Raw genomic sequence first — 25,836 nt, forward strand, 5'->3', positions numbered from 1 at the left:
TCTTTGAAGGCCCACCTTAAAATACCATCAGCCTGTGGATTGGGAGATTAAGTTTTTAACACATGGATTATGGGCAGACATGATCAATCCATAGGAAGGAGCCAGTCCCCAGTACTAGCAGGGTGAATTGGATTCTTTGTTTAGTGGTCTGGTCTTTGCTAGAACTTTAAGTGTGTCTTCCAATTCTAGCTCAGTGTGTTCTCGGGCATGCTGGATATTAGCCCTTGGGGTGAACAGAAGCATAGCCCTTGTAGTGCCCTCAAGTCCAAACTGTAATGAGACTTGACTTAACAACAGAAATAAAGGGATTGTCCACTAATCTGGGTATTGATCCCAAAGACACTGTTTTCTCATGTGTGGGCGGGTCTGTCTACTTTTAAATGCTTCCCTATTGAGTTCCAAAGGAAACCTCTTCCCACATTCCCAGGAAAACTCAAACATAAAATGACCAAGATTTCTCAGTGGCCCAGCTCTCTTTCTTTTGCTAAAACAGAATATGGAAGTCAGGGCCAGTCCTAAAGAGGAAGCTTACTCAGGTTCGGAAGCTAGGAGGCATGGTACCAGCATCTAACCTGCTTCTGGTGTGGGCTCTAGAGCTGCTTCTAGGCATGCTCATGGAGCGAGAAAGCTGGAAGGACAAGTGGGTCTTCATGCGGAGAAAATAAAGTTATCATTCACACGAGAAAAGCACTAACCCACTGATGGGGCTCTGCCTTCAGGACCCATACTATCCTACTAGGGACAACCTCAGCATCAGTTTTGGCGAAGACAAACCGTATTAAAATTAGAGGAGGGTCAGGAACTTGACTAGCCCATGGCTTTCCCAGCCTACACCCTGCAGACAGACTAGATGCTGGTTTTCCTGGATAGCATAGAGTCTGCTCCAAGTGCTGCTCTCCCCATACCCTGCAAAATTCCAGAGAGGTACTCCGAGGTACAGGAGGGAAGCTGTGAGGACCCGCGCACAGTCCCAGTCTTGGGAATGGCAAACAGTGAAGGACTCCATCCTCAGACGGCAGTGCTGTGGGTGGCCTCCACTCCCATGCTTCTACCTGGCCCTGCTTTGTATCTACCAGGGCTACAATGTACCCGCAGTCTCCCCAGCAGCCAGGATGCTCTTCAGATAATAATAGATGGAAAATTCAAAACATGAAGTCTTGCCTCCCCTCCCCAGAAAACCGAAGAGTTCCCCCTCCGTCGTCTGTCATGAATGGGGCCTGTCCATGAGCATCCTGAATATGTAAACTAGCCCCCACTGAGTTCTGATTCCCTCTGCACTTCATAGGCGTTCTTTCAAACCGGCCCTCCCTCAACCTAAGAAGAAAATGGAATCCCAGAAAAGCCCGAGTGGACTAGCAGGCAAATAAACATGAGCTGTGTGGTTGAGACATGAGCCCAGACACTTGTTGGCTCTGGTAAGACAGAACGTGGTGGTAACGCCAAAAGCAGGATGGAACTGGGAGCTCTAACGCTGCTTACTGAGCCATTCTGTGTCCACCTTGAAATTCTTCCCCTGGACTCTGTCTGCCTCAGTGATCGCACCTATAGAATGGACTGTGGGGCTAGGTGATGCCACAGGTAATCGTAGGCAAGTGTCTTGTTTCTGACCTCCAATTCCTTCAGCATGGTTCTTTTGGCTGTGTGGCTTTGGATAAGTCCTTATACTTCTCTGTGCCTTGATTTCTCCATTCATCCTCAGCTGAGTAGTGGTAGAACAAATCATTTCGGAATCCCTTTTCTATTGCTATAAGTGATTCTAGTTTGCATGTGACCTAATGATCCCCATGACCCATGTCCCTCTTCTGGTGGGCAAGGCCAGAGGCTTTCTTCTCAGGCTGATCTGCTTGTGCCCTGACCTCCTGGACCGTCTCAATCATTCCCCCAGCCTCCTGACTGTGAGACTTCCATCTAAACTCACAATAAGCTTTTAACAGGACCCAGACAGCCAGTGATACCAGCTTCATCAATCCCCTGGGAGGGATTCATCTTTCTTAGCTGGATGAGTGATGTTCAGACTTTCCTGGGAATGGAGGATGAGGTACCCTGTGTCTGTCACCAGAGAGTTCTCTGCCTGAGACTTCACACCCCAGCCAGGCAGGTGATTGAGTGACTCTGTCATCTTCACAGAGAAGTGACAATGTCCTCCCAGTGAAGCCCCTCCCACGCAGTCGCAGTCTGAGGTCCTCTGGATGCTGCCACCACAGTGATGAAGTGGCAGTGACACTGGGAAGGGGGAAGAGGCTCGCAGCAGGGTAATCTGCCTGGCTCTGCCATTTCAGGTGTTTGGCCTTGGGGCAGCCTTTACCTGAGATGCACTTGGTTCATCACCCCAAAGCGAGACGGTCACGCCTACATAATTCTAGGAGATGCAGCGTCAAAAGTGCCTCAGACAGTGCCTGGCTGTGTGAGGGGTCCAGTAGCCCCTTACTCCCGTCAGTCCCCTAGCCCAGTGATACTGACTGCATAGCAGGGTGAGAAGAAGAGCTAGTCACCACCTCAGACTTACAGCCCCCGGGCTCCTTGCCACACATCCAAATCAGGCTGAGTGATGCCAACAGTGAATTTCGCCATATCACATTGAACCAAGGGCCAAACTTGAGGAACAGTGCGGTCTTGACAGCATTTATTAAACACCTACTATGCAGTAAGCTCATCTATGGCCCCATAGGGAGAAAAATAAATTATGACATGTAGCATTTGAAGCTTGTTTGGAAATCCAGCCCATGTGGGTTGTAAAGCGGGACTGAGTCATAAGCTCCCTGTGAGGCACCAGAAAAATCCATCATGTGAACTTTCCAGACTCAGCCTCTCCATCTAGATGTCTGATAGAGTCGCTCAGAGGGTGGCTTGAGAGACAAGGACTTAGCTAAGTGCCCAGCTCACAGCTGTCAAATGTCAAGATTTAGTTTTGCGAAGGAAAGAAAACAGACACAAGCGATGGTAGTCCATTCACGTTGTTATAACAAAATACTTTAGACCAGGTAATTTATAAAAGGCAGGTATCTATTGCTTGTAGTTCTGAAGCTGGAAAATCTATAATCAAGGCACTGACAATTTCTGGAGAGTGCCTTGTCTCTAGTGCAATGGACATGAATGTACCTCTGCTGTAAGGACACTAATCACTTATAAGAGCTACATCATCATCTCCCAGGTGACCCACATCACAACACGGCTTCAGTTGCAGCGTATGCATGGGAGGATACAAACATTCAGACCAAGACATTCTTGTATTCTGAGGTAAGAAAAGAAGAAAAGAATCAGGCAGTATTCCTAGTTCTCAGAACAACCTAGTTCAGTAAATATCACTGGGGGCTGGGGAAATGGCTCAGTGGGAAGGCATTTACCTCAAAAGCATAGGGAACTGAGTTCGATTCTCCAGAACCCTCACAATAAGCCAAGCCTTGCATGCACAAGTTAGCCCAGGGGTGGAGCAATGGGAGATGGGAGCAGAAGGATTCCTGAAGTTTACTGCACAGCTAGCCCTGCCTTCTTGGTGAAGATCTGAGCCAATGAAACACCCTGTGTAAAACAAAAGAAGTGTGAGGACCCTAAGGACATCTGAAATTGTCCTCTGACTTCAGGCTGCACACATGTGAATGAATGCATGCATACACATACTAAATTTAAAACAATAACAACAAGACACCACCTAAAGATTCATCTTAAAACAAGAGTTAAATATTCATTCTTAAGTAGCATGGGGGAAAAGTTTGAAACAAGCCATACCTCATTTTGCTTGACTTCAGCAACATGATTAATAGGGCCACAGGGATGGGTGTTTCAGAGCTTTGTCACCATCCCCTGTACATCACCCCCCCATCATTAGATGGTGATAGTGTCCTTTTCTGAAGCTTCTAGCATCCTTGCTACTCTCCTCTTCTTTTGTTAACTATCTTAGTGTGGCCAGCTAATCTGTGGTTTCCATGTGAGTAGAGAAGTCACCCAACAGCACGTGACTGACTTGATGGAATTAGGAGTGGGGCATGGACCTTTCTCCATCAATTGCCTTTGAATCCCCACTGCTTCCTCATATGGTCCCAGAAACCAACAAGGAAAAAACAACAACAAAACCATAGGTGAGATGAATAGGGATAAAAGCCAGGGTTAGCAGGGAGTTACACTTGAGTAGAGGCTGCCTTCTTACTGGGCCAGCTCCTTAGTGAGTCATCGAATACTACAAGGAATTTTTCTTCCCCTCCAAGCCTTATAGCTGCAGACTTAAAAATGACACTAATTGTCAGATTCAAGATTGTAGGAGGAGGCTGTTTCTCCCTGGCTCCCCAAACCTGAAATAATCACGCAAAAGTTATATTATTTGGAATACTGTTTGGTCAACAGCTTAAGTGTATTGCTAGCTAACTCTTACATCTAAAATTAACCAATTTCCACTATTTAATATTTTACCATGAGGCCTATGGCCTACCAATAAGTTTCCTGATGCCTGTCTTCTGTGACAGCTCATGACTTCTCCCTGACTCCACCTTCTTTCTCCCAGCATTCAGTTTAGTTTTTCCCTCTTAGTTCTGTTCTGCCCTTTTATAGGCTCAAAGAAGTTCTTTATTAATCAATGGTAATCACAGCATACAAAGGGGAATCCCACATCACAGAATGAGCGACCAGACTTTCTAACACAGTTCAGAATAGAGATGTACATGTACACTTCAGCCCTTAAAATATTGACCTCATTGATAACTTTATTATCTGTGATTACCTCCTTCCTGATTTACAGACTATTTATTGTTTGCTAGTTTGGTTTTTATGTTATTTTTTTTACTCCATTTATATTTAATATGTTTACTGACATTATAGAATTTGATCCTATCACCTTGCTATTTTGCTTTCATTGTGCCAGGAATAAAACACAGGGCCTTGCACCTGCTAGGAAAGAATCCAGTCATGAAACTATATCCCAGCAATGACTGAATTTCAAGGGGTATGTTTTGCAGTGCTGGGGACTGACCCCAGGAGCCTTGAACATCCAGGCAAGCCACTGAGCCACGTCATCACTTGCTGTTTGTTTCCTGTTCATGCTACCTCTTCTCACACCGCCTCGTCTTTCATATATTTGTATTTAATTAAGCAAACATCTTTGTCATTATATTTCCCCCATATTAGCTTGTCATTCACATTCCTGAATTACTTTCAGGAGTGAGCTTAGAAGTTACACTGTATATCTTTAGCTCATTACAGTGTTCTGTTTTAAATTTTGAGGCAGAGTCTTGCATGGTTCAGCCTGACATGGAACCCATGATCCTCTGACTCAGCTCGTGAGAGTTGGATGCAGTCCATTGTTAAGCTGGCACTCTTATTGAACAATTCAAGGGCCTCCAATAGTTGCATGTCAGTGCTCCCCTTTGGATTTCTGTGCTATTGCTAAACATTTGGCTTCTGCTGTGAATTTCCTAAGTCACTATCATTGTTGTGGTAATAGGGGAGCAGGCCTGCTTTTCATCCCACCCAGCTCCCGCACAGCTAGCTTATGCCTGAAATAATTACACAGACACTGTATTCATTTAAACACTGCCTGGCCCATTATATCTGGTCTCTTCTTGGCTAACTCTCATATTTTGCTTTAACCCATATCTAGTAATCTGTGTATCACCACAGGGTCGTGGCCTACCAGGAAGATTCTAACCCATGTCCATCTTGGGCCAGAGCTTCATGGCGTCTGCCTGCCTCTGCTTTCTTCCTCCCACAATTCTGTTCTGTCTTCCCCGCATACCTATGTTCTGACCTATCAGGCCAAGCAGTTTTCTTTATTAATTAACCAATGAAAGCAACAGATATATAGAAGACCCTTCTACATCACATTGTCATTTTGAATAGTCAATATTCTCTTACATTAACTCAGATATTTACCTTGTTTCCTTCCCTTCTTGTAATCTTCTGCTCTGGCTGGAATCCTTTTTGCCCGAAGACTCCCCAATGACTTATTTTCTACTGTTAGCATGGTGGCATTCATTGTTTTTCTTAGTTTTCAGCTCTCATTGTCTAAAACTTATATTGTAGACTATTTAATTGTACTTAAATAGTAATACTGGAGGGGAGACATTCCTTTCAGTTTAAGTGTTTTTACACTGCTTGTAGATCCCATACAAGTTAGCTGGAAAGTCAGAGCTAATGACTTTAGTCCCTCATTGAAATACTTTCTCTTTTCTCCATGTGATTTTTTAAAAAATTATTCTTTGTCTTTGGTATTGGACATTTTGCCTAGGGAATCTTTTTTGTTGTTGTTGTTTTGTTTTTCGAGACAGGGTTTCTCTGTGGCTTTGGAGCCTGTCCTGGAACTAGCTCTGTAGACTAGGCTGGTCCCCAACTCACAGAGATCCACCTGCCTCTGCCTCCCGAGTGCTGGGATTAAAGGCGTGCGCCACCACCGCCCGGCTGCCTAGGGAATCTTTAGTGGTGATTTTCTTTGTGTTTCTCTTTGGAAGGACTGGGTGTCCCAAATTGGCAGGTTGATGTTCTTTACTAGTTCAGAAACTCCAGGGGATGAATTTTCCAATGTTACTTGTGCTTGGCTTCCCTGTCTGCCCAAGAACGACAGTCCTGCCTACACTGGTCCCTTGCTGTGTCCCACGTGATGCTCACACTAACCATTTTAGCATCCCCCCTCTTCCCTCTCTGGTTTAGCTTGCTATTCATTGCTCTGACTCCAAATCACTGGTGCTCCATACTCTGCTTATCCAGTTTGCTCTGAAACCCTTCCAGTAAGTTTGTACTGCCCCCTCCATTGAGAATAATGCCGGCAGTTGAACAGAAAGCTGTATTTTCATTCACTTTGTCTATCTTTTCTCTTTGACACAGTAATCATAGCTTCAAGTCCTTCTCTGGTGATTATCTGGGGTTTATCTGTGTGTCTGCTTTTATTGTTTGCTTCCTTTTCTCTTCCTCTCCCTGCCTTTTGAAGACCTGGGAATTGTGACGGCATACTAGATCTTGTGTCCATATGAGCTTCATGAGCTTTTGTGCTAATCCTCCAGGGGATCTTGGGTGTTCCTCTGCTAGGAATGCAAGCAACAGGGCAGTTACTGCGGTGCAGACTGCAAAGGAATGAGCTGCCATTTCAGAGAGACGAAGGCTAGCCCTTCATATGGATAACTTTTCATGACTTTTCACCAAAGGCCTGGCTGGCTTCATTTTCAAACTCAGTCTAAAAGATAGAAGGTTCAGTTCAGCCCCGTGTCGGCCAACCTTTTTTAATGAAAAACCAAATATAATTACGTTACAAACAGCTAAGGTTTGCTGTGACTCCGTGTTGGATGTTGCAGTATATGCAGGATTGGGTCTTTTGTCTGGCACTCCAATGAAGCAGCATATCATGACAAGAGCTTGCAGTTAAACAAAACTGCATCACCAGCCAGGGAGCTATGGAGAAGACTGACTTGGCTAGGTTCCATCCCCAATGACCTGAAGACCTCCCGCTTAGCTCCATTTCACTACTTCTTACTAGCATCAGGCAGGGACCAACACAGGCTGCTGGGGAACATTTAGGATCCAAACTACAGTGTGTCCTTGTGACATTTGAGCTTTGGTGGCTTCAAGATCCATCAAATGCCTTAAGGGACAAACAGTCAAGTATGTAAGTCTACTGAGGTTTTGTCTCCTACAGCCTGCCCCATGAGGTCAGAGGAGACCATTCTAATCTCCTCCTCCAGACTCTCAGCGACAGATTCCTTTGCAGCTTCAGTGCCCAGCTCCGGCCTGTGGGCCCCAACTAACATTGTCAGGCCTCTGGGTCTTGGCTCCCTAACTTCCAGTCCATCTTGCCAACGCTGTCCAACTGCCAAAAGCTCCCTGCATCCTCCAGTGGTCAACCTCTGGCCCGGCCAGCATCAACCTTCAGAAACCATCTCTAGAGAAGCATTTTTTCTAGCTATCAGAATTTTGAGAGGATATTTCTGCTGTTGTGGCCCATTTAATAAGCACTTCTACTGTCTCCCCAAACTTCTATTCTTAAAGGTTTTCTTTTTCTTTTACTTACAGCCACTGGGAGGGAGTTGGCCAGCCACACCCTACTGAATCACATGTGATCTTAATACCTTATCTTATTTTAACTCAGTAAGCTGGGCTTTCATATCGTTAATTTCTGCAGTGAGCTCAGGTTACATCTACATTCTTATTAATAGCATATTTGAGTTTTGAATCGCAAACCTCTGGTCTGGCTTAATTTTCCTCCTGGCTAAGCAGCATCTTCTAGAATTTTCTTTGTTGAAAGCCAGTTGGTAGTCAACCTTCAGTTCCATTTTGTATAAAAAAAAAGTGTCTTTAGTTTATTCTTATTTTTGAGCTCCATTTTTACTAGTATACATTTGCTGGTAGTCAGTTATTTTCTCTTGACATGTGGACAAACTATCTCCCATCTTCTGGCTTCCACTGTTATTGCTGAGCTGACAGCTGTTAGCCTACCTGCTATTTATTTCAGTTAGCTTGGATTTCGTCTCTGTCACAGACTGTGGGAGTTCCTGGGCCTTCAGAACTATGGTCTGTTGGTGCTGCTGGCTCACTCTTATGGTGCACCACCTCCTTGGCTGTGGGAACTTCACACAGAGAATGATTCCTGGAGTTCTATCTTGGAGAATTACGTGGACATTGAGTTAAGCTCCCACTTCTCCACGAGAGATGGTGTTGGGAATTTTCAGTGACTTGACAGGATTGGAGCTGCCAACGCAAATCCATTTTCAATTATTTTTTATTTTTTATTCCTTAGACAACAAACCCATGTAGTGTTTGCACCCAATTGCAAATTCCAGGAAACACAAATCTCCTCTCTTCCCCCACCTACCTGATTTCCAGAGTTTTAAGGATCAGAACCTGGGCCCTGGCAGTCCTAATGAACCAGGCCCACCTACCCATCTTCAATGACTCAATGAAAGAGACAAATTGGTGGTGGGGGAGACAAAAAAAGTGGATTTATTCAATGTGGGAGGAAAGACAAAGAGGTCCAGTGAGCTCCTCTCCATGTCCATCTTCAGAGGTCCTGACATGAGGTTTGCATTTAAGTGGGAGGCCGGAGGTATGCGCAGCTTAGCAGTCTGGGTCAAACTGTGATCTCGCCATCCCTGCTACCTCATTGTCTCTGCTTCTGTCTCTCCCTACTTGGTAGTCTGACAACTTGTCAGCACTGAGAGAAAAATTTGGAAAACAAGATCCCCTTCTGGCTGGTATCAGGCTTCAGCTGTCTCCTTCTCCCAACATGACACTCCTGGGGGAAATTCCAGTTTCATGGAGACTGTCATTTCAATAGTCTAACAGCCAAAGAGAGGGCTTAAGCATCTCTTTAGAGAATCCTCGTTTCTCTAGGATGTTATAGGATCAAAGTCAGGGCAGCCAGATTTTCTGTGATAGTTTGTGTCTAATTGTTAATCCACCTTTAGCATAAAGATCTAGCACACAGAGATCTCTGTGGAACAGGTAGGGGTATACCTCCCTGATAGGACATAGGTGTCACATCCGGGTTTCCAAGCAGCATAAACTCAGGCAGGACTAGAGGCGACCAGTGAGTCAATCAGCAATCCTTCCAGACAGTGGGTCTTCTGCACAAGTTCACCATCTTCAAAATCACCCTTTTGCCCTATAGCTCTAGAGAAGGAACCTGATGCTGGTACGTCTATCATCATGACTGAGGCTAGAGAAGCAAGCAGTGTCCTGGGGGACTCACACTCCTGGGAACCAGCCCTCTGCCTCCACTCCAATTCTGCTAGAGCCAGAAATCCTGTCATCATTAGCTAGCTGTATTCGCTCTAATGAAAAGAAATCTCACATGGGCTTTAAAAGCTTGTGCCACATTCCAGCCTGATTCGCCTCAACTTTCATGCACTTTTCAAAGAATTGGATCCCTTGATTCTTTTTCAGCATGGTGATTTTAGACCCCACATTAGACTGTGATAATGTTCAGAGAACACCTCTTCTCACAAACTATTCGTGAAACTAGTTGATAAAATCATTATCTACCTCTTAACCACAGTAAGAACACACTTAAGCATTAGGCCTGGTAACCCAGGCCTGTGGTCCCAGCTAATCAATCAGAAGGCTGATGCAGCAGGATCAATGATTTAGAGCCTGCCCGGATTGTGGAGCAAGTTCAAGGGTAGCCTGGCAACTTAATGAGATTCTAGCTCAAGCAATAATAATAATAATTGAAAGGTTGGGGTGTGGCTCAATGCCTAGCATGTATGAAGCCTTGAATTCAGTCTCTGGTATGTAGGAGAAAAGACAACTGGTCTACCATCAGCAGAATCACTGAACATTCAATTTAACAGCAGCAGTCCAGAAAAGTGCCTTAAAAACACTATGAGAATGCTTAAATATGCTTAGGAAATGTTATTGTTTTGAAACATCTCTTGAAAGATGAGACTTTCGTGAAGTATGCTTACTACACATTGAAGGCTCAGGGGAATCTTGCAATAGGAAAACTCTATTTTCCTTCTTCTGAGATGATGTCTCCAAACCTTCTGTGACCACAGAGACATGAGACCTCAGAACAGTGATCATCCGTAGTTGCCACTGGTGGTGTTGTTATCAGTGAACATTGATAAGTGCTTTATAGCTAAAGTATCATTTATTCAGCAAATGCCCATCAATAGCCCTGTTTGTGCCTGTGAGAGTCTGTTGAGATACATGATAGGTATTGTTTCTGTCTGATTGAAACTGTAGGAGCTCTGGGATTTCATGGAAGGCACTAAAAAGTGGTGAAAACACTGAAGCACCTTGGATTTTGGGCACAGCTAAACAATAGGCCCATAGCTAAGCAATAGCTATTTGGTCTCTCAGAAGAATGTATTCATATAAGTGTGCCATTCTCTAAAACCATAAGGAAGGTTAAGCAGAAACACCCTTGGTTACAGAAGAGAATCTGGGAAAGGCAGTCTGAAAAGATGCTTAGGTAAGCTGTGGTGGTTGGAACAGGAGTGTTCCTCATAGGCTCATTTGTAGTAAATAGGGGCGGCGGGGCTGCGTCCCCAACACCCCAGCCGCCGGCTCAGCTAGCTTATGCCCCGAAATAATTACATGGACACTGTATTCTCTTAAACACTGCTTGGCTCATTTCTACCTAGCATCTTCTAGGCTAACTCTCCCACCTGGACTAGCCCATTTCTTATCATCTGTATAGCACCGGTCTTACTGGGAAGATTCTAGCCTAAGTCCATCCTGGGTCGGAGCTTCATAGCGTGCGTCTTCCCTGGAGCAGGTAGCATGGCGTCTCTCTCTGAGGTGTCTGCTCCCGAGAGAAGAGCTGTGGAGTCTGACCTCACTTCCTCTTCCTCCCGGCATTCTGTTCTGTTTACTCCACCTACCTATGTCCTAACCAATAACATGAGCCAAGTCAGTTCCTTTATTAGCCAATGACCTTCCTCCATCACTCATTCATTTGAATACTTGGTGACCAGTTAGGTAAAGTGTCTGGGAAGGATTAGGAGGTGTGACCTTGTTGGAGGAGGCGTGTCACTGGGGATGGGTTTTGAGGTTTCAAAAGTTCATGCTGGGCCCAGTCTCACTTCCTCTGCTTCCATCTTGTGGATCCTATGTGAGATCTGGGCTCCTGCTACAGTGTCGTGCCTGCATGCTGCTATACTCCCTGCTCCACGATGTGATGATAGTGGACTAACCCTCTGAGACTGAAAACGAGCCCTCGATTAAATTATTTCTTTTATAAGATGCCTTGGTCATGGTATTAGTTCACAGCAGCAAAATAGACATAAGCAAATAGGTGGGTTTTAAGGATTACAGAACCTTTGTGGATCTGAGGGTTCTTCCTCAGACAATCTGTACAACAGTGTCTGATGAGGTCCAGTTCCAGTAAATATTAACAGAAATGATGTAAATGGTGGTGTGATCGTGGTAGTGGTGGTGATGGTGAAGGTGGTGACGGTGAACATGGCAGTGATGATGATGATGGTGATGATCTTGAAGATGGTGATGGTGGTGATGGCAGTGATGGTGCTCGTGATGGTAATGGTGGTGGTGATGGCAATGATGGTGGCGGTGATGGTAATAATAGTTCATCATGCTTTCTTTTCCTCACTTATCCCTGCTTGCCTTTTCTTCTTGTTGTCTTTTAGCAACATGTATACATACTTACCCTATAGGGCTCAATTATCTGAACCTCTCTGGCGCTTTGACTAGCTTCTTCCCTAGGAAGGATTGTAGCACTCATTGCCTGGGCTTCTGCAATGCTTTCTGCACCTGTCTGTATGACCTTCACCACACTCAAGATCCCGTTATCATCTGCGTCTACATCGGGAGGTGCTGCTGGAGCAGACATACACTCAGTTTGTTCCTAACCCCCTTCCAGAGTAGATACTACAGACATTTGAGTAACCACTGCAGATACGCCATGTAAATCTCCTTCCCTATCCTTCTAAAGTGACCACCATGTGTCACTCAGGGCAGCATCAGCCTCACACTTCATCTCCCAGCATCTCAGGTCAGGATTCAGTTTGCCATCTCTGGAATCCTACACAGCCCAAGACCGGACTCCACTGCCTTCCCAGTCATGCCTGGAAAGGGAATTGCATGTGCGCATGCACATGTGCTCATGACAGTCATGATGGGCTGGAGAGTGGCCCAGGCAGGCCTCTCTGCTATATTGAGCAAGGACATCGCCTTTTCTCTGCCTTTAGGAAGTTAGTAAAATTAGAACCATTTGTCAAAAGAAATCTCTGCACAGCATCAGGCTTGGGCGGGATCAGGCTGCAGCTCTTGGCATTGGAAAGAAATGAATCCATTAATTCACATATTGATTCCTAAAATATTTATTGAGAGTTTGCCGTGTGCCAGGCACTGTGCTGGCAGCTGGGATACAGATCTAAACGTAACCGAGGAAAATCAAGCTCTTGTTTCCATGGAACTAATACTCTACTGCTCCAATAGTTGGGGGAGGGTGGGCAACAGCTAAGTAAACCAATCAGTCAGATAATTCCAGGCAATGATAAGCACAGTAAAGGCAGTGAAACCAGAGCACGCAGAGGAGGGGGATGAAGGCCGAGCAAGGAGCGGCTTCTACCACAACCAGCTAGGAGTGAGACTAAAGAGGTCGAGACCATGATGGTGACACCCACTGAGAATTTACCTGAGCTAATGGGAGCTCACCAACTCCAGATAGACAGAGAAAGAACCAGCATAGGACCAAACAAGACCTGCTGAACGTGGGTGACAGTTGTATGGCTGGGGCAAACTATGGGGCCGTTGGCAGTGACACCAGAATTTATTCCTACTGCTTTTACTGCCTTTTTGGAACCCATTCTCTTTGGATGGATACCTTACTCAGCCTAGATATAGTAGGGAAGGCCTTGGACCTTCCTCAAAGTAATGTACCTTATCCTCTCTGAAGAGTGGATGGCGGGTGGGGTGCAGGGGAAGGTGGAAGAAATGGGAGGAGGAAGGGAGCAGGAACTGGGATGGGTACCTAACATGAAAAAAGATAGTTTGTTTTCTTTTTTAAAAAACTAAAATTAAAAAAAAGGAGATGCTTCTAATGTGGAAATCCTGGCAGACTCGCAGAGGAGGTGGTGTTTGCATTCAGCTGTCAGTGACAGGGAAGACCAGGAATATAGCACATCTGGAAAGGATTGAGGGTTTCTCCAGGATAGGCACGGAGAGGAGAAGGGAGGATTCAGCAGTGGTTGCACCACAGTAAACAAGAGGTAGGGTTCCTGCAGGACCTTCTGGAGCTAAAGGAGTGGGACAGGGCTCACGAGTGCAGCAGGAACCTGGGAGAGGATGCTGAGCATGGATAACAAGCTCCAGTTGACGCTTTCCACTGTCCAGCTGTGTGGGAAAGGGCAGCAGCCCCTGAGACGGTCTAGTGAGGCAATCAGGAGCTGTACAGGAGGGCAATGCTGGCCAGGAGCAGGGCCAGCGCTCAGATGTACTGAGATTCAAGACACTCAGCCCAGCTGGTCTTGGAGGGCTCCCAGGAATGATGTCATCCTCAGATCTGGGTTGTTAGCTATGCAGGGGATTCCTTCCAAGGGTATGCAGAGACTGAGTTTTCCAACATGAAGCTGTTGGCCTAGAGTAGAGAGGAAGAAATTCAAGTGAACACTCCACCCCACCATGGTCCAGACACTGGACTCCACACAGCTATGGCGTGATGGATGCATCAGATGCCTCACCAAATCTTGAACAGAGAAGGTACCTGGAACTTCTATGATCTATTCCCAGCCTAGAGGCTGCACACCTCTGCCTTATATTGACTTACTAATCACATCCTCAGCTGGAATGCTTACTATGCTTGCTCACTTCGCAGTTATCGATGCTCTTTGTACAGGGGGAATGATCGCTGAGGCCCAGAGCTGCTGAGTCACTTGTCCTAGGTCACAGTGAATCAGGATTTAAGCCCAGGCTAGCCTAGGAGGGCTGTTATTTAACACTCTGCTTCATAGCTTGTCCCTCTACTGGCCATGAGCCAGTTCGCTAGAATGCTAGCTGTCCTCCAGGAGTGTGGTGGTGCAGGTGAGTTCACTGGTCCATGCCAAGGGTTTCATCGTAGGATGTGTGAGGATACCACACACCTAGAAGGATGGGGTAACCAGCCATGCCTAGTTGCAAGTAAGCAAGGCTGTGGGAAGGCCCAGGAAGTCTGTCTTGGTTAATCTTCTGCCATCAGCTGGAACCGAGGAAGTCCTCTTGATGTTTATCAAATGAATACCTGGCCGGGTTGATGGAGGAGCATGAGGTGACTTGCTTGGGAGAGAGTTTGGGCAGAGATTTTTACACTCACGACAGTGCTTGCCTCAGTACAGGAGGGCAGCACAGGAGGACACTGCCATGTCCCTTGCTCTCATGTTCGAGTGTCTGGACCTGTAGGATAATGTCAGGTGCTAACCAGAGCAAGTGTTGACTAATGAAAGCAGTTTCACTAATCATACCTGTGGAAATGTCACCTGATGAGGCCAGGTCCTCTGATTGGTCGTGAACACCCAGGTATGCAGATGCCATTCAAAGTGTTGATTTGTTTTGTTTTGTAGTCTGTGTATTAAGGCCATATGTATCCAATAGACTATATCTAGAACATGGGGCAAGCCTACAGGCCTGGAGTTTGAAGCCCTTAGTCTAGGTAGGACTAGTAATGGAGGAGGGTGGGCCGGCATTGGCCCTGGGCTGGAAAACATTAGAAACCTAGGAAGGAAAGGATGGTCCCAGGAGCCTCCAAAAGGAAATTGCATTTTGTGTACCCGCTTATCTGGATTGGAGATGTGCTCACTGTGTATTTTGTGGTTGTCACCTCAGGATTTTCGTTAAGTCTTGTCTAATGTTGCAGCCAGGCTTGCCATTCTGCGAGGGGATTAAAGGACGTGTCTTGTGTACCAAGTCCGATTAGGGCAATGCAGAGGGAGCCCTGAGGGTGGAGGGATCCTGGAAGAGAAAAGGACTCTCAAGCACCCTAGGAGCATCAAGACCAAGGCCATGGCCATGAGGCTCAGCCTCCTTCCCTGTGTGGAGATTTACCATCCTCAGCCAATTGCCAGGGTGTGCATTTGGTTTTTCTTAATCAAGACGGAGATTTTTCTTTGCAGGCAGGCTTCCCAGTTGGGAAATTCTTTTTATGTCCCACTTAATTCCTTCTGCTGCAGACAGAAGCCTCGTTTGACTCTGTTTGTTTCTTTCCAGTGTTTATCATTTTCCTCCCTCTTCTCCCTTCTCCTTTCACCCACCCCTTCCTCTGCACCGCCCCACAGAGCTGGTGCTCACTGCTGTTTGGGGTGGACATTTAATCCAGGCGTGTTGCCCACACCCAGCACTGAGCCGGCATTTGCACCAGGTATTTAATTAAACCAGGGATTCCCGGGGGATCTGCGAAGCCGGCTGGCGAGGAGCAGGCTCCATCTCCACGTCTTATTTTGACAAGCACTGTAATTATCCTTCAGCACTGGCTGGCATAGGCAGAGTAACTTTCCTCCCGTGCCCCGTCTTCCATGAACAAGAATGCATGGCTTCCTTGTGACCATTCCTAGAAGCGACTTGTGCTCCTAGACTCACTGATCAAGTGGGACCGAGCCCCGTGCAGGACTTAGACGAGTTCCCATGTGCCTTGCCTGGTGACCAGCAGCATCCCTGTCCCGCATTTCAGCACCTGAGCCAAGCAGCTTCCCACCAGGGCAGGATGGAGGGAGGGGGTCCCCCAACCTCCAAGACTGTTCTTTCTCCTCCATATATGCAGCACCTACTGTATGCCTGCCGAGCACTGAACTTAACCGTCTCAATAAATACCAGAGTGATATTATCCTGTGTAATAAATAGGGAAATTGAGGAGCTGGGGGAAGAAGCCAAGGGGTCTTTTGAGGTGGCTTTGAGATTCTTAAAGAGGCTCACCATGAGGCAAGGCTGGTGTAGACACAACCCACCGAACCATAAAAACAGCTTCCTTGTTGAATGCATACCAGACAGTGTGTGGTGCACACAAAGAGTACAATTAGCTTGTGTAACTCTTAAAAGCCTCTGACGTAGGCAGTGTTATCCCCATTTGATAGAAGAGCAGAGTGGACCTCACCACACTGTGTTCTCCAGGCCAAGCAGCAAACACAGGGACCCCAAAATGGGTGGGCACAGCATTGTCTAAGCCAGTGCTTCTCGAGCTTCCTAATTCTCCGACCCTTTAATATGGCTGTAGTGACTCCCCAACCATAAAATTATTTTCTTTGCTACTTCATAGCTTAATTTTGCTACTGTTATAAATCATAACATAAATATCTGATATGCAGATGACCTTATGCAACCCCTGTAAAAGGGTCATTGGACCCCCTAGGAGACCCACAGTTTGGTTTAAACCATCATGACTAAGTTTTCCTCTGCACTTGTTGCTCAAGGACCCCAAGTCCATTTTTCAAGAAGACTTGAGACACCTAAAGGGTGTTTTACTTCTACCTTCCCTACTGTGTAGATCCTGTCCCCCTAGATGGAATTTCCTCTGCAGGGGCAAAGGCAAAGGGACGGGGCACAGCTAGCAATACGGGACCATGGTAGAGGGTGCTGCAGACATCGCTAGCCAGTTCCCCAGCTCCAGCAGTCTGAATCCTGTCTTCATCTGTCTCCATTTAGTCCCATCTGTGGAAGACACAACTTGTGAATGAGATTTTGGGTGGTTTTGGCTTTGTTTTTTTACCCCCAAAGGCTTCCTCATGGTTAGGAAAAACAGACATACTTATGGGGGCTCCTTTGTCAATGTCTAGAGTAGTTCTAGGTCCCCGTCTCACAATGAACCAGACAATATTCTTCCTGCATGGGCTTTGGCCTAGATTCTAGATGCTGATATTTCCTGTTTAAATATTCACCCACAGTTTTCAGACGTCGTCTGTGTGACCTGGAATGGGTCCTCTAGACTCCCGTGAGAAACAGCAGGCAGGCCCTGCAGTTTAGCAGCAAAGACCAGACCCAGCTTCAGGCTGGTCCAGCACCTGCTGGCTGTGTGACCTTGACAAAGTAGACATGGACCCTGGAGCCTCTCTTCCCTGCTGTAAAATCAGACTGGTACTGCAATCCATCACATAAGGCTGACAGGACAGAGCAAATGCATTCATTTCATGACCAGACTCTCAAGAAATGCTCAGACATGTTACCGCTGTCAGGTCACGTGACTGTTTCTAAGCAGGTCGACTCCAGTCAAACACATATTCTGTGAACTTGTGTCCATTGTGAGGTTTGATCGATGTGGACGTGGCCTTTCTCACTTCTCAGTTCCTTCCTGACTTCCTCTAGCATCCTGCTTGTGTTTCATGCCGTAAGCATTGCCTGAACTGCCTGTTGAAAGGTTACAGGTCTGGGCTCAAGAGGTACATGGAGGTGGGTTGTCCTTAAGTCAGTAAGAGATGTATACAGACGAGTTACTGATGCCACAAACAGGCAGACAAACTGCAGCATGATGGGGGATCTAAGGAGGGTTCAGCCATTGACTGATGGCCCCTTCTCAAGGGTTTCAGAGGAAGCAGGAAGGTTCTGTGCTGCGTGATTGGTGAGGAATCCAGGGTTCTAGTCCCTAGGAGCCCAGCAATTCTCATCTCTGAGTGTGTGAGCTGATCTTCAAGATCCTTGTGAAAGATCCATGCAGCCTCTCCGTCTTCCTGCTTCAAACCCTTCTGCTAAACTTAACGTTAAAGAAGTAGTTCACAGCGGGAAGTGTTGGCTCACACCTAAAATCCCAACACTTGGGTGGCAGGAGGATCCCTGTGAGTTTGAGGCCAGCCTGCTCTACACAGCAAAACCTTGACTTTCAAATAAAATGGCAAACAAACAAACAAACAAACAGAAAAACAGTTCAGTTGTTCATTGTTACCAGGCTGTGTCAGATCCTGGAGGCAGAGGGGAGGGAAGGAATCTGTTCATCTGAGGCCTGTGCACAGAATCAGCTATGGGAATGGGAAAGACAGACCTACAGATGGGTATGACTTGGGCAGTTGCTGGTCTAGCATCTAACATCTGCTGTGCCAAGACTTGAACTGTGGGTTAGGTGCACAGCAATGAATAACAGCAACAAGGGCCCTATCTTCTCAGAGATGGGGCATGGGCCCTAGTCGTTCCTCAGAAACAACCAGGATGGTGTCATGGTGTCAAGAGGGAACCAGAGAAGGCCTCTCTGGGGACGTATTTGAATCATCAGTAGGAAGGCAAAGCAAATGCAAAGACCCTGAGTAGAAAGCAAGTTTCGAGGAATAAGAAGGAGACTAGTGAGGCTAGGTAGGAGGGATGGAGAATGCAGTAGCAATAAAGTGGAAAAGTTGTCAGCGGTCCAGCCGTAGAGGGCATGGAACCTCAGTGAGATGTGTGGGCTAAACTGAGTTTCTAGCAGAGGGCTCTATGAAGATTAAGTGGAGACAGATCTCTTCAGTGAGGCAGTGTTTAAAGCAGACCTTCCATGTGAGTGTGTCACAGAGAACAGCTAGTCTTTGCCATGGTTGCCCTCTCTCTGTCCCACACTCAGTTCTGCGTCCCCTAGGAAGGTTACAGACTTTCTGACATAGGAGGGAAGACTTCTTCAAGTTTGAAAGACTTGAGTACGAAGCCTCAACTCCACCCATTCCTGGTGGTGTGGCTTATCCGGGTCACCTTCTTTCCCTGTATTTCTTCAAAGTCGCTGCAGCACACCCCAGACAGCTGTGAAGATGAAGATGAAGCTCAGTGGTTATGTTCTTATCATGGAAACTGTTCTTGCCAGTCAAGGCAGGATGGTGGCTTGGGATTCCAGAAGGTCCCTTCCTGCTTCTCCACTGGACAGGCACATCACCAGACCCACTTCTAATAAAAGGCTGGGATGTAGATAGGCAAAGCAGCTTTTACTCCATCCAAGGTATGGAAGACTCAAAGTCTTCAGAGTTGTTAGGGAAGCCACAACCAGCATCTCACAGCCCCAGGGCCAGCTGGGAACAGCCGAGCTTCCATCCAGCCCACCTGCACATCTTTAAGAAGAGGCACTGGAGTGCTGAGTCAGGGAGCTGCAACCCAAATGGTCCCAAGCCTGTGGTTATGTTTTAATGAGCTGGAAAAGTACAGAGATCCTTGTGGACATCAGCCATGACATGCAAATCTAATAAAATAAAGCAAAATGTTTATAAACCTAAAAGTTACTTAAAACCCAGGAAATGCAGATTGGCAGAAAAGGCTGTAACCCATTATCCCTGGAAACCATGGTCATGAATGACTTCCCATCTTCTCCCAGGGTTCAGTTTCTCCATCTATAATATACTAGGATTAAATGAAATTACCTTGGACTGGGGGGAGATGGCTGAGTGATCCCCCAACACCATGTAAAAAGCCAGCAGGGCTGCACATGCTGTAACTCCAGCATTAGAGGCAGGGGTGAAGACAGGTGGATCCAGAGAGATTGCTGGCCAACCGGCCTGGCAAAATACTGTGCTTCTGGTTCAGTGAGAGACCGTTTATAGGCAGTTAGGCAGTTAACATTAGAGGGAGATACCCAATGTCTTGTTTTGGCCTCTGCATGCAAGTACACACACACACACACACACACACACACACACACACACACACACACACACACAATCATATGCATGCACCATATTCCGGAAGGGAGGGAGGGAAGAGCGGAAGGAGGGGTGGAAAAGGCATTCCTTTTTCATCTGTCCTGACAGGATCAACTCTCAATTTTTCCTGGTTGATTCTGCCCTGAGCAGCATTGTGGTCTTGAAATCCTAAAGACCATCTCTGTGAACCTTCTTCCTGGGCCCTGTTTAAGCATCTCCTCTCAAGACAGCATCTACTTTCCTGCTAGACTGAATTAATTCCCTTCTTTCCCTTCTAAACTTCTTCTGCAAATTTGATAGCATTATAGAATAAAAGCATTCTGTTCCAGAATTCCACTCCTAAACTAAATGTTCGTCATTCTTATCCAAGAAATAAAGCCATTCAGAAATAGATGCCATTCAGCGTTGGTCTCTTTCCAAATCCTAGTGCTGAAATTATTTATAAATAAATATTCTCTAATTTCTTAAACTTAACTGTTTTGTGCCTTCTCTGTTCCTATAGATGATTCCATCCTGCCCTTGACCTCTAGGTAGACTTCTCCTTCAAAGCCTGACTCCAAAATTTCACCCTGCATTAATCATTGCCTCTTCTGGGCTCAGTGAGCTTTGAGGGCAATACTCTTCACAGCAGCACATCAGTGGCCTCTTGGGTCCTTCTCTCAGCTTCTGGGCTTCCAGAAAATACAAGAGAATTCTCTACTCATTTACCACAGGCTAGCCCAGCAAGGTGTGCATTGCCCCAGAACCTGTTACCTCCATCCTAGAACATAAGCACCCTGGGTCAAATTGCAAACTGACACAGGAAGATGAGCATGGGTGGGAGTGGGAGGTGTGAACGAGGCTGGGCAGCAGTGATCTGTACAAGACGTTCAAGTATGTTCATCTTCTGTTGCCTTCTCTGTCTGCCATTTTGAGCTCTCTCCCCTGCATCCTGGTCCCCAGACCCTTTCTGACTCTCGGTGGTTGTGACTTTAGGGGCTTCTTCTCTTTTATTTTCTCCCTTCTCTCTTTCTGACCATTCTTTCTTCTGCCTCTTCCTCCCCCAAGCTTTCCCTTCTAGTAGTCCACCACTCCTTCTGGAGCCCAGTGGCCAGTACAAAGTCCTGAGTGAGATGGGCACACACCCACCATGTAGGCAGGGCTCGGACTCCCGGCCAGCGCACGACCCTGCAGTGGATTTGTTTCCGCTTAGCAAAGGGCGTCTGTAATGAATGTGGGCAGTGATTAAAGAGTGGGCGACGTGTTTATGCTCCTCAAGGGCTGAGATGAAACACCCATAACATTTAATGCGGCGTGTTGACATTTAAATGTCAATTAAAAAAAATCCCCGTTCTGCTTGGTTGGACCCAGATTCTTAGACGAGCATTATCTGTGCCTGCCTCGCCATCCCTACTGGGGGCTTTTGGCAAGCAGGTGACACAATAGCCGCCGTGACTTTGACAACAGAAATAAGCAAAGTCTGAGCTGGCTGTGGTGCTGGGAGAGTCCAGGCAGATACAAGGGTGTGTGGGTAGGGCTGGTTGGGGCCCGTGGGAGTTCAGAGGCAGCAGGGGCCTTGAACCCTTCCTTCCGCCCTTCAGAGCTTTGGCTAAGTAAGACTCATCTGTGCACTTAACTCCCTTGGTGTTTAATCTCGATTGCCAACTCAGCAGGATTTAAAATCACCTTGGCAACAAACTTCCAGGTGCTTCTGAGAGTGTTTCCAGGGTGGTTTAACTGAGAAGGCATCCCCAGAGTGTGAGCAGCGTGGGTCCGTGGGCTGCGATCCTGGACTGGATAAGAAGAACAGAGGCAGAGCAGAACTGTGGCTGACTGTCTCACACTCCTGACATGCCCGCCCCTTTGTGGCAGGCTGTATCCTCGGACCCTGGTTCCTCAAAACCCCTTCCTACTATAATAAGCTCTTTCTGTCTGATAGGTCATCATAGCAAGGAGAATAGTAGTTTAACTTACTGCCAGTAGCCAGGACCAGTAAGCGTGGAGAGCTAGCTGGAGCACATGGGAGATGAATCTAAAGGTAGCCGTGACCTTCAGCCTCTCTTCCCAAAGCCCGGATCATCTCAGTCCATTCCCTGTTGCCAGGGACACCATATAACCTAGTGGTTGAGCTACAGAGGAAAGAGGTCTGCTTTGGCTAATGGTCTGGGTCCACGGTTAAAAGCCTGGCATGGTGTTTATCACAACAATGATAATCCTAACTCTATGACATAATGAGAGACATAGATCATGAGAGAAACCTAGCTTGGCTGGCTTTTACACCAAACCTTCTCTTGAAGTAACCCCATTAATCAGTAATATCTACAAATCCCACGAAAAGATGAATAAACTCCTAAGGGCAGAGACTTAATCACCTCCTAAAGGCCCCACTTTCCAGCATCTCATAATAAATATTAAATGTCCCTGTAGTGTGCATGTCAGGAACAAATTACACTCACCCTAGCAAGTGCTGTCTGTGACTGATCATCGCGCATTACATTTCCTGGGGCTCCATCAACCTCTGGACCACCCATGTACCTGGGTTCTAATATCCACCAGAATCCCAGAAGTGGCGCATTATTTGCTTACATTCAATATGCAGATGGATGTTTATGAAGTGTCTTGGTGTGCCAGGGTTATCCTAGAAACAGGCTGCAAATTTGGAAGATGCCCTGAGACAAACAGAAAAATAGATCAGTGCAAAACACTAAATGCGATATGAGCAAAGAGAAGAGATGGGTCCAGGGCAGCTTCCAGGGCAGCATCCTTGGGGAAGTTGAATGATGCTGAGACATCCTCCAAATGAATATGCATTTGCAAGTCAGAAAACAGGCTGAGGTATTTCTAGACAGGGGACTCACCAGTGTGGAGGCAGGAGTGAGCCTTGGCGGACTCAGGGATAACTGGACTGAGTTCTGAGCACAGCAGCTTCCTTGCTTTGCCCGAGAACCACATGACCACACAAGGTTCCGCAGTCAACAGGAGCGTTGTGCAGGTTAAGGCTTTCCCTGTTCTATGCTGTGGTGTTCCAGGGCTCTGACTTGCTTGATGCGTGGAAGGCACTTGGTAAATGTTTGTCCAGTAAGTAAATGAATGATCTCTTTTCTGGCCTCATTTCCTTTGCTCAGTTCCCAAAGTCCAGGATTCCCTGCAAGGGATCCTTTTTTTTAAGAGTACTCCCCAAGGCCTGACATTCTATGAGTGCACTGAACCTCAGTTCCCTGCACACAATCTCCCAGCCCCTGTACCAGTCTCATATCTGAAAATGACATGTTCCATTTTCTTATAAAAGCCCTTCCAACCAGGGACACATTTGCATTACAAGATTCCTGGAATTGTAGTACAGAAAGACCTGTCTTCCAGAGCCCGGAGCTGTAAGCTGCAGCTGGATAGTTAAGCCCCAGAAAGTGGGACACTGTCCCAGAATGGGGTTCAGGCTCTATAACAGCTCAGAGGGGCCCAGACCTATGAGGTTCCCTGCAATCCCAGCCACAACGGTAAAGGGGTAGTCATCTTCCTCCCCAGGAGTGAGGAGTGCCCTCTCTCTCTCTCTCTCTCTCTCTCTCTCTCTCTCTCTCTCTCTCTCTCTCTCTCTCTCTCTGACACACACACACACACACACACCTAGTTCCCTTTATACTGTTAGCATGGCCCAGGAAAGCCAGAGCCTCCCCTCGTCCATCCACTAGTCCATCATGTCCTTATCCCCACTCCTGATGAGCCGCCTGCTCTGAATGCAGTGTCTCAGCTAATGATGTAGAAGGCACTGCTGCTTTCCACCTCAGCTGGGAAACAGTTTATATCACCCAGCCCCACAAGCTCAGCACGAAGTAGAAGAGGCTTGTGATTATTCTGACTTTGGATCAATCTGTTGCTCAGTTGATCGGAATTATACCCCATAGGCTGCTATTGATGGAACTACATGGCCTGGTACCCAGAGCCAGCTGGAATCAAGCTCACCACCCTTGTCACAGCTTTATAGAACAGTATCTTCTTCCATAGACGGCTTTCTGCCTTGCCCTGGTCCTCACCTTGCACTCCAGCTCCAGGCTTCACAGTGAAGGATTCCATGTGGATTTGAAGGAACCACAGTGTGGATATTTGGCATGAATTATGTGGTAAAAAAAATTATCTTTTGTGTCCCTGTTTGTTTAGTTTTGGTGCTGTGGGTGAACCCAGAAGAGCCACACACTTGCTAGCTTAGGACTCTTCCACTGAGCTATGCTTGCAAGTTGCTCACTGCTCCCTTTATCTTCCTTTTGTATAAAAGGAAAAGGCAGATGCACACGTCTTAAGAAGGGATGTGTGTGCTAGTTCTGACATTTCAAAACTTGGGCACACTCAGAAGAGCCCCACACCATGTTCCTGCCACACATGTGTACCCGCACAGAGATCCCTGACTCTCTTTTGATTTTTCCCCTTACTGTGTTGCATGCACTCAGAAGACTTCAGTTGTGTAAAAAGAAACTTCCGCTGGACTCCACAGATTCAGGAAGACACCACTGTGTCTCTTAGTAACAAATTTTCATTTTATAATTTTAAATTTCTGTAGTTATGTATATGCCATAGATCTAGTGTGCCTTCTATGACATAGTATGCTAGAAGTATTCAAATATTGTAGCCCTACACATATTATCTTACCCGTAATGTCTGGGAAGGTAACTTTGGCCAAACAACACCATTTGAACAGCATCCTTCCTCTGGTACACCTTCAATCTTCCTGTTGATCAGAGAAAGGTGTTGGCAGGAAAGAACGAAGCTATGGTGCTGACCATGGTCCTGAACTGGCATAGTGTCTAGAATTGTTGCAGACTGGAAAGAAAACCTCTGAAGCGTGGCTCTTGCCTGCCCTCTAAACTAGTAAGCCACACTCTATTCAAAGATGTGGGCTGTAGATCTGGATTCTTAAAAAGCATCCCATCCCAACCCCCACCCAGGCATGGACATCAGTCTGTTGTGCACCATGATCCTCCTTAAAGGGGGTAGATCTTGTCTGGTCCTCTCCAGAAACCTGCATGTGGTTTGTCAGGATCTGTGAAGTTTATGATACTTTAATATCTGCTCACGTTCTTGCGGAACAATTTTCATAACTATTACTGTGTCCTTTTGAGAAATCTATCAAGTTTCCCCAATTTATTCAACAAATATTTGTACCAGCTGCACCGGTTTTATTTTCACTTAACAGACTCAAAGCTGGGGGCAAGAAGGCTACGAGATTTGTTTCTGACTGAGCAGGCAAAAAAGAGATTTGAGAGCTTGCTCTAAGTTACCAGTTTCTGAATTCTGAGCCCCCTCCATTTCACTTCAGGGCACAGTCATGAAATGACCATGACTGTGTGTGCATGTAGCTGGGTCAGGAACATGGAATGGGACTTCTCATTCTGCACAACATCAGAGCTGTGTGTGGTCTCTGTCGTCCCTCTGCCTTTTCCCTCTTCCCTTCTCTCTCCTGCCCCTGAGTGCAGGCTGATGGAGAGATTAACATTCGAGGCACGTTCGACTCCTTTCTGATTCCCATAGAGAGAACACAGCCTCTGCCTGCCAATTAGTGACGTTCGGATCTCTATTAGAGATGGGGACAGCTCGTTCCAGATACACAAATGTCCTTGTCTGAGAACAGCCCTGGGCCAAAGCACCAGCCCCTTCTCTCCCCAGAGTCACAGTGGAGGTGACTTGGTCTCTCCAGTGTCGCTTTAACTAATATCAGAATCAATACCTATTTGTTAAAGCCTGTCCCTAGTCCTTCACGAAGCTCAGGGAGAGACGCTGCTTCAGCTTAAAGGAAATCAGATCCCAATAGAGAGTGGCTTGGAAGAGGGAAAAAATCCCAAACATGGCTCTTCTCTTGGCACTTTAAAATATGTTTATTTCCCCCAAAAAA

At 46.6% G+C, this 25,836-nt stretch overlaps 1 protein-coding gene across 4 annotated transcripts in view; it reads left to right on the top strand.

Moving 5' to 3' along the window:
- Kcnip1 (potassium voltage-gated channel interacting protein 1) overlaps window positions 1-25,836 on the top strand; it is a 371,905-nt gene that overhangs the window by 189,826 nt on the left and 156,243 nt on the right. Inside the window, exon 1 of one of the 4 annotated variants that reach the window (XM_075941349.1) lies at window positions 3,177-3,237. The exons of the other annotated variants lie outside the window; for them this stretch is intronic. The gene's annotated coding sequence lies outside the window, so the exon portion shown is untranslated. Of the gene's footprint in view, window positions 1-3,176; window positions 3,238-25,836 lie in introns of those variants that run through there. 4 annotated transcript variants of the gene reach the window in all.

The sequence above is a fragment of the Microtus pennsylvanicus genome, chromosome 11 (assembly GCF_037038515.1).
Source record: "Microtus pennsylvanicus isolate mMicPen1 chromosome 11, mMicPen1.hap1, whole genome shotgun sequence".
In the NCBI taxonomy this organism is placed as follows: domain Eukaryota; kingdom Metazoa; phylum Chordata; class Mammalia; order Rodentia; family Cricetidae; genus Microtus; species Microtus pennsylvanicus.